This window comes from Ochotona curzoniae, unplaced genomic scaffold (assembly GCF_017591425.1).
Source record: "Ochotona curzoniae isolate NIBS_2020 unplaced genomic scaffold, NIBS_Ocur_1.0 patch266, whole genome shotgun sequence".
Classification (NCBI taxonomy): Eukaryota; Metazoa; Chordata; class Mammalia; order Lagomorpha; family Ochotonidae; genus Ochotona; species Ochotona curzoniae.
In genome coordinates, this window is record NW_024466824.1 from 230,657 (window position 1) to 240,117 (window position 9,461).

Below are 9,461 nucleotides of genomic sequence, written 5' to 3' on the forward strand. Positions count from 1 at the left end.
CCACTAAAGGACCCTGTGTGTCCTTCTTCAGCTGGGCTGGCTCCAGGGTCACCATTTTGTCACATGAGGCTCTCCCTCGTTTTCAAGAAACATTTATTTTTTATTTATTTGAAATGCAGAGTTGCAGACTGGAAATCTTCCATCTTTTGGTTCACTCCCTAAGTGGCTGCAATAGGTAAGCCTGGACCAGGCCAAAGCCCAGGAGTCAGGAACTGAATCTGGGCTTCCCACATGGGGGCAGAGGCCCAAGCACTGCTCTTCCAAGCACGTTAGCTGGGGGTTGGATTGGAAGCAGAACAGCTAGGATTTGAACCGGCATCCATGTGGGATGATGATATTGCAGAATTTGGCTTAACCCTCTACACCACAGTGCCACCCCTCCTTGAGTCTGTTATCTCCCTGGAGGTAGACACTGCTTTCCGGCATCGACGTGTCTGCATCTACACTGCTGACCCCAAAACCTACATGCTGGCACCTTCTTTCTCCTCCCGCTGAGACTCAAGCCCAGAGGGGGCTCTCCTCCAGGATGCTGCAGCTGGCCTCACCTGATTTACAAAGCTCTGGCTAGCTGTAGAGAGCTCAAGTTTCATTCTATTAGAACTTCCAGAAAAGAACAGCAGGTGGAAGGCTCACCTGGGCTCCCTCAGGTTGGCATGCATAGCCAATGAGTCACATGACACCTGCCAGGGCTGCCTGGTAGCAAGAGAGGAAGTGTGGGATGGCTTGCCTGGGACACAGTGCTGTGGGCTAAGGGGGAAAGGAGGGGTAGTGCTGGGGTCTGAGCGAAATGCAGGAGTGAGAGACCTTGACAATGACAAAACTGAGTCTGCAGTCAAGGACGGGTGGAACCTTCCCAGCATGCACACAATCCTGAGACAGAATGAAGCAAAACCATTGCAGGGAGGCAGAGTGGGGGAGGGCACGTGAGACGCTGGGACACCACGGCAGGTCCCCCTCAGCAGTAGTGTCACTTTCCATGACTTCAGAAACCCAGTCAGTCATAGCCAACCACAGTCTGAAAGTCTTCAATGGAAAATTCTGGAGGCAAACAATTTGCAGGTTGTCCTATAGTGCTGCTCTGAGCAGGGTGATGCTCCCTCCAGTGTAGGATTGGGGTCATCCCTTGGTCCTGTGCCTCCCAGCTTGGGGTCCTTTCCCTGCCTGGTTGCTACTCAGTCCCACCTTGGTTATCAGACTTGTCAGATGGTTTTGGAAAAACCCTTATTTTACTTAATCATGGCCCCAAAGTGCACACCTCAATGCAGTACAGTCACGATGGCACCTAAGGCCCGTTAGTCCCAATATCCTTACAAGCTCAACTTTATCCTAGGTACGCATGATTAGGAAAAACATAGGCTATCCAGGGGCTCCCCCCGATGCAATCCCTGGCAGTAACCCCTTCTACTGGGATAAGAAAAGCAATGAAATAAATTGACGTTTGTCGTTTGAAATCATGGAAGGCATTATTTTTCAGTTAACTTCCTGTTATGCTTTCTTATCTTTGAAAAGCATGTTAAAAAGTTATTTACAATCAGAAGTTCTCTGCCTTAACTCTGTTTTTCCTGGGTGTCACCACCATGCATACCTATGTGTATATCTTTATTGGGATATTTTATGAGCCAGGTTATCTAACCTTCTGGGTGGCAACTGGCCCTTTCAACTGGGTCACATTATGTTGTTTTGTATCACCGACCTACGGGATACAATAAAACAGGGGAAAAACTACTCCCCCCCCAGGAAAAAATCCACCAAACTTTCTCCTATTTTACGTCAAACAACTTGACTGGCAAAATATGATTTTTTTTCTTTTCCTTCCTGTCCTTCTTATAAAATAATCTGTTTAGTATTATAAAAAACAAATAACTTTATTCTGTTTTCCTTCCCTCCCCTCAAAAGTATCACACACTAACTGTAAAAATTGGGAAAAAAATTTTTTAATAAGCAAAGAACCCCCAGCTGTATGCAACTGCCTAGATTGTCTTGTACCTAGACTAGTGACATATTGCTAGTAGAAAAACAGCCAGTAGCTTGCAGGCAATCTGGACCCAGTTAATGCCAACTCTGTGTTAACTATACCAGTATACCAGCAAGAATATGCCTAGTTGCTTATTCTTTTTTAATTTTGAACAAAGGTATGCGTGGAAGGCAGGATTGGGATCCCCCACACTTACAACCAGGTGGGGGTGTGTGTTGCAGCTTGCCTGGGGGAGGGAGTCTGAGACATGTTGGAGTGGGAATAGCTGAGGGCATTTTGACAGGGCAGGAATGTCTTCTGGGCTCTTTCAGGGACCAGGCCACTGCACTAGCAGGTAGGACAGGGAGCTAAGATGGAGTGGGGAAAATCTGAGGGAATGTCTGGGTCAGGCCAAGGTACCCGTCCCAGTGGGAGACCTGCACTGGGCTAAATGGCATCACCTGCCACCTGCTGGCACACACAAAAACTGGGACTGGGGCATAAGCATAGCTGGTCCAGGCCACAGCAGCTGCCCATGAGTGTCAGAGCAGGGAGTGGTCGATGTCAGGCTGGGCCACAGCACCCACCAGAATGTGAGAGAACCAGATCTGGGAACAGATTCTGTAGGGGACTTTTGGGCTTACCTCTGTGGGACTATAGCACCTGACAGTTCACTGTGGGGTGCTGTGAGCTGTGACGGGCCAAGCCAGGCTGGGCTATGGAACTCAGCTGACAGAACCCACCTGACGCTCATAGGATCTGGGGCTGGGAGGAGGCAGGGCTAGGTTAGGCTTCATCACCTACCTACACATGCAGACGCAAGGACTGAGGGTAGGCCATGCCAAGTATGGTCATTGCACCCACTAGCACACGTGGGATCTGGGGTGGTGGCAGCTGTCGCATAAGTGAGGGCTGGGTCTGGGGACAGGTTGGACTGAGCTAAGCTGCAGTACCAGTGAGTGTGCACGAGAGCTGGATGGGATGTAGGCAGGACTGGGTTAGGTCAAAGCAGAGACTGGTATGTGCTAAAACTGGGGCTGGAGGTGGGTCACCCCGACTAGGGTTTAGCACCCACTGCTATGCATGAGGACTGGGTCTGTGAGGGGTGGGGCTGTAGTGGAACTGAGCAGGCAGCTCGTATCCACCTGTATATGTATTAGCTGGTGCAGGTGACAGGCCAAACCTGACCCTGAACTGGCTGGTGCACACAAGATTATAGCCTGAGGTCACCCCACATTAGGTTTCTTAGGGGGCTTCCCAACTAGTCCACTGCACTCATACCACAGCCACAGGGGAAAATCACAGGATATGTTTTCTAATATTATAGTGCACATGTCAGAACTGGGCCTGCTCATTTGCTGAAGCCTGTGCAGTGGACAGCATGCTCAGATGCACACAGGGAACATGACAGCCAGCTCATCTAGGCCAGTGTGTAATATCCACTGCCTTGTCAGAGGATGGAGAGAACAGGTTGGACCACTCCCCTGGCCAAGCTTTGCAGCATGTTCCTGAGTCTGTGGATGCACTAAGGTGGATTCTGTCAATCAAAAGACATTGGAAAGATTTTCTCAACCCTGAAGAAATAAAATTGACAACTTCTCAGAACTAGTAAAACCACCCAAGTACTATCCTGAGAACACTTCCCTACATCATGGTCTCTAAGGCGTCATCAAAAGACCACCCCCATTCCCAGGTGCTAGTGTAGTTTGACAGCAAGGAGCTGCCCCTCTTGCTCCTTCCCTGAGGACACAGAAGAATAAAAAAGCTGAAACTTTTGTCCCACCCACCACCTTCCTTCATACCTGAACCTCCCCACCCTAATCAGAGGCCCACATGGGTGTGCATCCTCTCAATTATGTAAACAATATTTTTTTAAAAATTTTAAAAATTAATACAGAAAAAAGAGAAATTGAAGATTACATTATTTCACTATCTAGAGGTAGTCATAGTTTATATTTATTTTAAAAATATATTTATTTATTTGAAGGGAAGAGTGATCAAGAGGAAGAAAGGGGAAGGGAGAGATCTTTTATCTGGTGGTTCACTCCCCAAACAGCATAGTTTGGCCCAGGCTGAAGCCAGGAGCCAAGAATTCTATCCTGGTCCCCTACATGCATGGCAGGAGCCCAAACACTTGAGCCATCTTCTGCTGGCTTTGCAAGTGCAATGATGAGAATTTGGATAGGAAGTGAAGCAGCTGAGACCTGAACTAGCATCGTGACGTGGGACGCTGGTGTTGTAGGCTTGGCTCGCTGTATTATAATAGCAGCTCCCACTACGTGCATTTTGCGTATGCTGTTTTTCATGTCTGATTTTTTTTCCCTTGTATTTGAGATCATGAGGGTAAGGATGGTGTTCACTGGGTGTGTCTAAGTGACTCATACATATCCCAATTTATGGGCAAGACTATCCTTTAGTTAAACCTCTGCCATTGTCTTTTATTTTTATTTGCCTTCTGCTATCACTGATGTTAAGAAATCCTATGCATAAATCCTTTCCTGACTTCCATTATGTTCCCAGATTTTGTTATTTGAATTTTCTGCAATCAGAGTATATGAGTTCTTTTAGGCCTCTAGCTCTGTATGTAACAGAGGAAGAAAAAATATTTTTTTCCTAGTCTGTGAGGTTTGATTTCTAAGGCCTTCAAAGTAAATTGACAAAAGATATATCAACAGTAGGGTGAAAGAGAAACTGATTTGTTTGGAGTTGGCTCATGGCAAGGTTGAAGTTAATGGCTCAAACGGTCTTTAGACCATCCCCGGGGTTCTAAGCGGTTCCCTCTATTTTACAGATATTTTTTGCTGATTTGTACTTCCATGAAGCAGAAGGAGATGAATATTATCGTGTTTAAAAACTCTTGATTTGCTAAGTTAAAAATGAATCTCATTTTCATTTTTTTTTTTATGGAAGTAAAATCATTTTCAAATGTTTGTTTCCTTTTCAACGAATTATATCTGCATGTTCTGTACAAAAACTTGGTCTACTTGTTTTTATTTATGTGAAAGAGAAACAGAGAAAGACAAGGGTGAGATCTTGAGTCTACTGGTTCACCCTCCCCAATGACTGAAACAACCAGTGGTGGGCCAGGCGGAAGCCAGAAGCCAGGAGTTCCATCCAGGTATCCCAGATGGGTAGCAGGGGCCCATCTGCTTGAACCATCTACAAGCCATCTACTTGCTGTTTCCCAAGGGTGCCTGTTAGCAGGGAGCTAGAATTGGAAGCTCAGCCAAAACTCATAATTATAATGCCGGTTTGGGTACCCCCCACCAACATTTTGGGTACCCCCACACAACCTTGCATGACACACCTCCCACCTGTGTGTTCAATCGCCACTTTAATTTGCTAAAAGTAATTTACTAATACATTGAAACCATTCAGATTTTAAATGCTCAATTGTTGCACTGCAATATATATGAGGATCAACTATGAGAAACTTGGTGTATTTATCTTACCAGTGTGAAGAGCAGAAAGAATTCATTTAATCACCAAATTCCTTGATCATTTAGATAAACTGACAGGCCAGTTCCTCTAATGAGGACAATGTTGACTGTTATCCTAGCTCTCTTCAAAGGGAAATGCTGGACTCTTGTCCAGCACTAAGTTGTTTTAAAAAACAAACTCTGGATATTTAAAATCTGAGCTCCAAATTCCAGGGAATCGAATCTTCTAACAGCTTTGCGCCATGTCCCAAATTCTTTAAAAATCCCAAATTATAACTTTGTGTCTCCAAGACATCAAGTGTACCTCACCCCGCCGCTGTGACCCAAAAACATTTAATTTGTTCAAATTACCTATATTTTACTCTCTTTTCTAGCCGTAGCCAGTCGAAAAGAAACCCAACACAGTTCCTTGTCACCTGCTTGGAGGGAGAAAAGCAATAGAATCTGCCCCCAACTTTTCCCACTCACTCACTTCTTCTTGCTGAGATTTGCAGATGCATGTCCCAGAATCCTACTTGAGACTCTGCGACAACTTGTGGCATTACCTATTTGCTTCACTGCAATTGCATAAAGCCAGCTGTCAGCACAGGCCACAGCTGGTTCTACAAACGCTTGTTGACCAGTAGTCTCAACTGTGCCTGAAAGGGAAGTGTGACTGTTGCTTGTGGTCACAACTATTTCCAAATTTGAGCTGAATGTTAAGGCTGACTCCAGGCAGGGGTGGAGGGTAGGGAGTGAGAGGGGATGTTCAGGCAAGCCTGGGAAAGCTGCCCTCTGCTGGTTCCCAGCAAGGAGCCCTCCTGAGCTGCCCTGTGTACTGCCCTTCGCTCCTGTCTGCGCACCTGCTCTTCTGGGCTTCCGGGTAGCCATAAGACTCTCTGAGGTTGGCAGGCTCCTGAAGCTGTTCAGAGGTGGCTGCCCCTGAGAGTCACTGGAAGAAGGCACCAAGTCTTTTGCCAGGAAGCTCCAGGCAGGTGTGCTGGTTCAGCTCCTTCCATATGGGGTGGTGCGCAGAGGGGCAGCTGAGGCCAAGATGGGACAGAAAGTGGGAACACTCAGTCATTGGGCCTTTCTCCCCTTCCCTGCCCTGGAAGCAGCTCAGGCCACTTGGCAGGGGTTGCAGCAGGAGCTACAGTCCCACCCCTATCCCTGGCTGACTGGTTCCTCTGGGATCGGGCCAGGTTCTCAGCAGAGTCAGGGCCTTGGCTTGGCCCCAAGCCCAGTCAGCTGAGCGCCAGCTGCAGAGGCTTCTGCAGCACCAGCAGGCTGGTCATGGTGCTGCACCGCTAGATGTCAAGTGCAGCTGGCCCCCTCCTCCCTCCTCAGTCCCACCTGCAGGGACATCAGAGTTTAAAGGGTGGGAATGTTGGTTGAGCAAAACCTTCCCACGGATTCCTGCTGCACTCCTCACAGTCCAGCTCTGTCCTTCCTCTAATTTGTCTACCCTCACATGGCCAGGTCAGACGACAATGCATTTTGGAAATTCAACTCCCTTGCCATCCCCAGCCTCCCAGGCTCTGGCTTTGTCACCCTGTCACCCACGGCCCTTCTCAGCATTCCTCAGTCTCAAGTCTTTCTTACATTCTGCTGCAGTCCATTTGGGCTGGTAACACATAACATAACAGACTGGGTCATTTACTCGCGTAACTATTTATTACTCACATGTCAAGATCCAGGTCCCAGCAGATTCCAGTGCCTGGAGTGGGCCTGTTACTCATGGATGACACCTTTTGTTGTATCCTCAGAGAACTGCAAGGTGTGAACACTCCCAAGGGCCTCCTGTGTACCAGCACTAATCCCATCCTTGCAGGCCCCATGCCAGGCCCTAAACACCTCCCCAAAGTGCTAAGGTTTCTCCTTCCTTATTCTTTTTTAAACTATTTATTTGAAAGTCAATATGATGTAGTGAGAAAGATACCTTCCATCTGCTGCTTCACTGCCCAAATGGCTAGGAGCCAGGCATCTCCCCTGGGTCTCCCCAACAGGTGCAAGGTCCCAAAGCTTTGGGTCATCCTCTACTGCTTTCCCAGGCCACAAGCAGGGAGCTGGATGAGAAGTGGAGCAGCTGGGACACGACATCGTATGGGAACAGCAGAGAACACATCAGCTAGCTTCTCTGATCTCTACTTGGGAAACTTGCCCTATGAACCTGAGTAAACAGAAGTGTGAAACACACAAGAGTTTGCCACAAACACAGTCCCGGCTGTGCATTTTAAGTTTCTGTCTCTACTACTGGTGTTAGAATTTTTACTGATGTTTCATTTGTTTTCAAGTTTTCCATATGAGCATTTGTTAAAGAGAGAGCCGGAAAAGTAATTACCCAAAATCATTTTTTTTTCTTACAAGCAAACACAATCACAGTACAGGAAGTTAAAGCCACCGCTTGGAACACCAGAGTGCCTGGGTTCAAGACCCAGCTACTCAGACCCTCCACAGCCATTTGAGGAGTGAACCAGCATGTGGAAGAACTCTCTCTCTGTAAAACCTGCCTTTTTTGGGGGAAAAAAGAAAAGCTAATTGATGAAAATAGTTACAAGTAAAGATCTTCAAGGAAAAAAACTAGACTTGAGACGCTTGAGAAAAAAATACAAAAACTATTATCTTGCAGCAAAAATATTTTAAAGTGCAAAATGAGTTTCATAAAATCAAATATTGGAAATTCCAAATTAGAAGTTACAACTTTAGTTTACATTGAGCTCTAAGTGATATAAACCAAGAAGCAGGTCCTGGTGTGATGACTCAATGGTTAAATCCTCACTTTGCATAGACCAGGATCCCAGGTGGGCACCAGTACATGACCCAGCTGCTCTAGTTCCCATCCAGCTCCCTGCTTGCAGCCTGGGAAAGCAGTCAAGGACGGCCCAAAGCCTTGGGATCCTGCACCCAGGAAGAAGCTCTCGTGGCCTCAGATAGGCTTAGCTCTGGCCGTTGGGGGCCGCTTGAGGAGTGAACCAGCAGACAGAAAATCTTTCTGTCTCTCCTTCTCTCTGTAAATCTGCCTTTCCAATAAAAAAAAAAAAAGTACATCTTTTTTAAAAGAACACAAGAGTGGAGATAAGAATACGGAGCACCTGGAATTTAGACACGACTGATTTTGTGTTTACTACAGAACAAGATTTCAGCATTGTCTTGTACATCTAAGCACATATATCCTGTGACCTACCAAGTAGTTCCTACCTGGTTGGAACGCTTCAAAGTACTTGCTTAAAGATAAGCACAAGATCATTCAAGAAGGAATTTTCCTAACAGCGTAAGAATGCCATCCTGGGGCTATGGACGAGTATACTGCAGCGAGAAAGAAGGGAACATTTCTCAGAACCTAAAAGCCAACAAACACAAATAGTGCATTACTTAGTGTTCATTAATAGTGCTCAATCTGATAGAAAATATTATAAATCATCATGGACATCAAAACGCACAGAATACAAAACAGGAGTCCCCTCTGTTGGAGAAGCTGTTGGTCAGAATGGGAGGGGCTTTAACACCGCAGTACATTGGCCCTGTTATACTTTTTTTTAAAAAAAGATGTAGTTATTTTTACTGCTAAGTCATATATATACAGAGAGGAGAGACAGAGAGGAAGATCTTCCGTCCAATGATTGACTCCTCAAGCGACCGCAATGGCCAGAGCTGCGCCAATCAGAAACCAGGAGCCAGGAAGCTTCTTCCGGGTCTCCCACATGGATTCAGGGAGCTGAAGACTCCCTGAAGAGTTGGACCATCCTCCACTACTTTTCCAGGCCTTAAGCAGGGAGCTGGAACAGAAGTAGAGCAGCCAGGATATGAACTGGCACTCAGGCAATGCAGCACTTGGAGGTGGATGATTAGCCAGTTGAGTCATTGCGCCGATCCCAGCCTTGGTATGTTTCATAACTTAGGTGTGTGCAAGGACTTTATGTACCATTGTTTAACTATGTTAATGACTGCAGAGCACAGCATGGAATATATCTAAACCCATCAGTGGATGGCCTTCCATTGAACCTAGACAGGCTCAGGTCCTGAGTAGTCACACTCATATCACCAGGATATGCTGTTATTGTCCAGGAAAGAGTGAGTGAGAGAGAGAG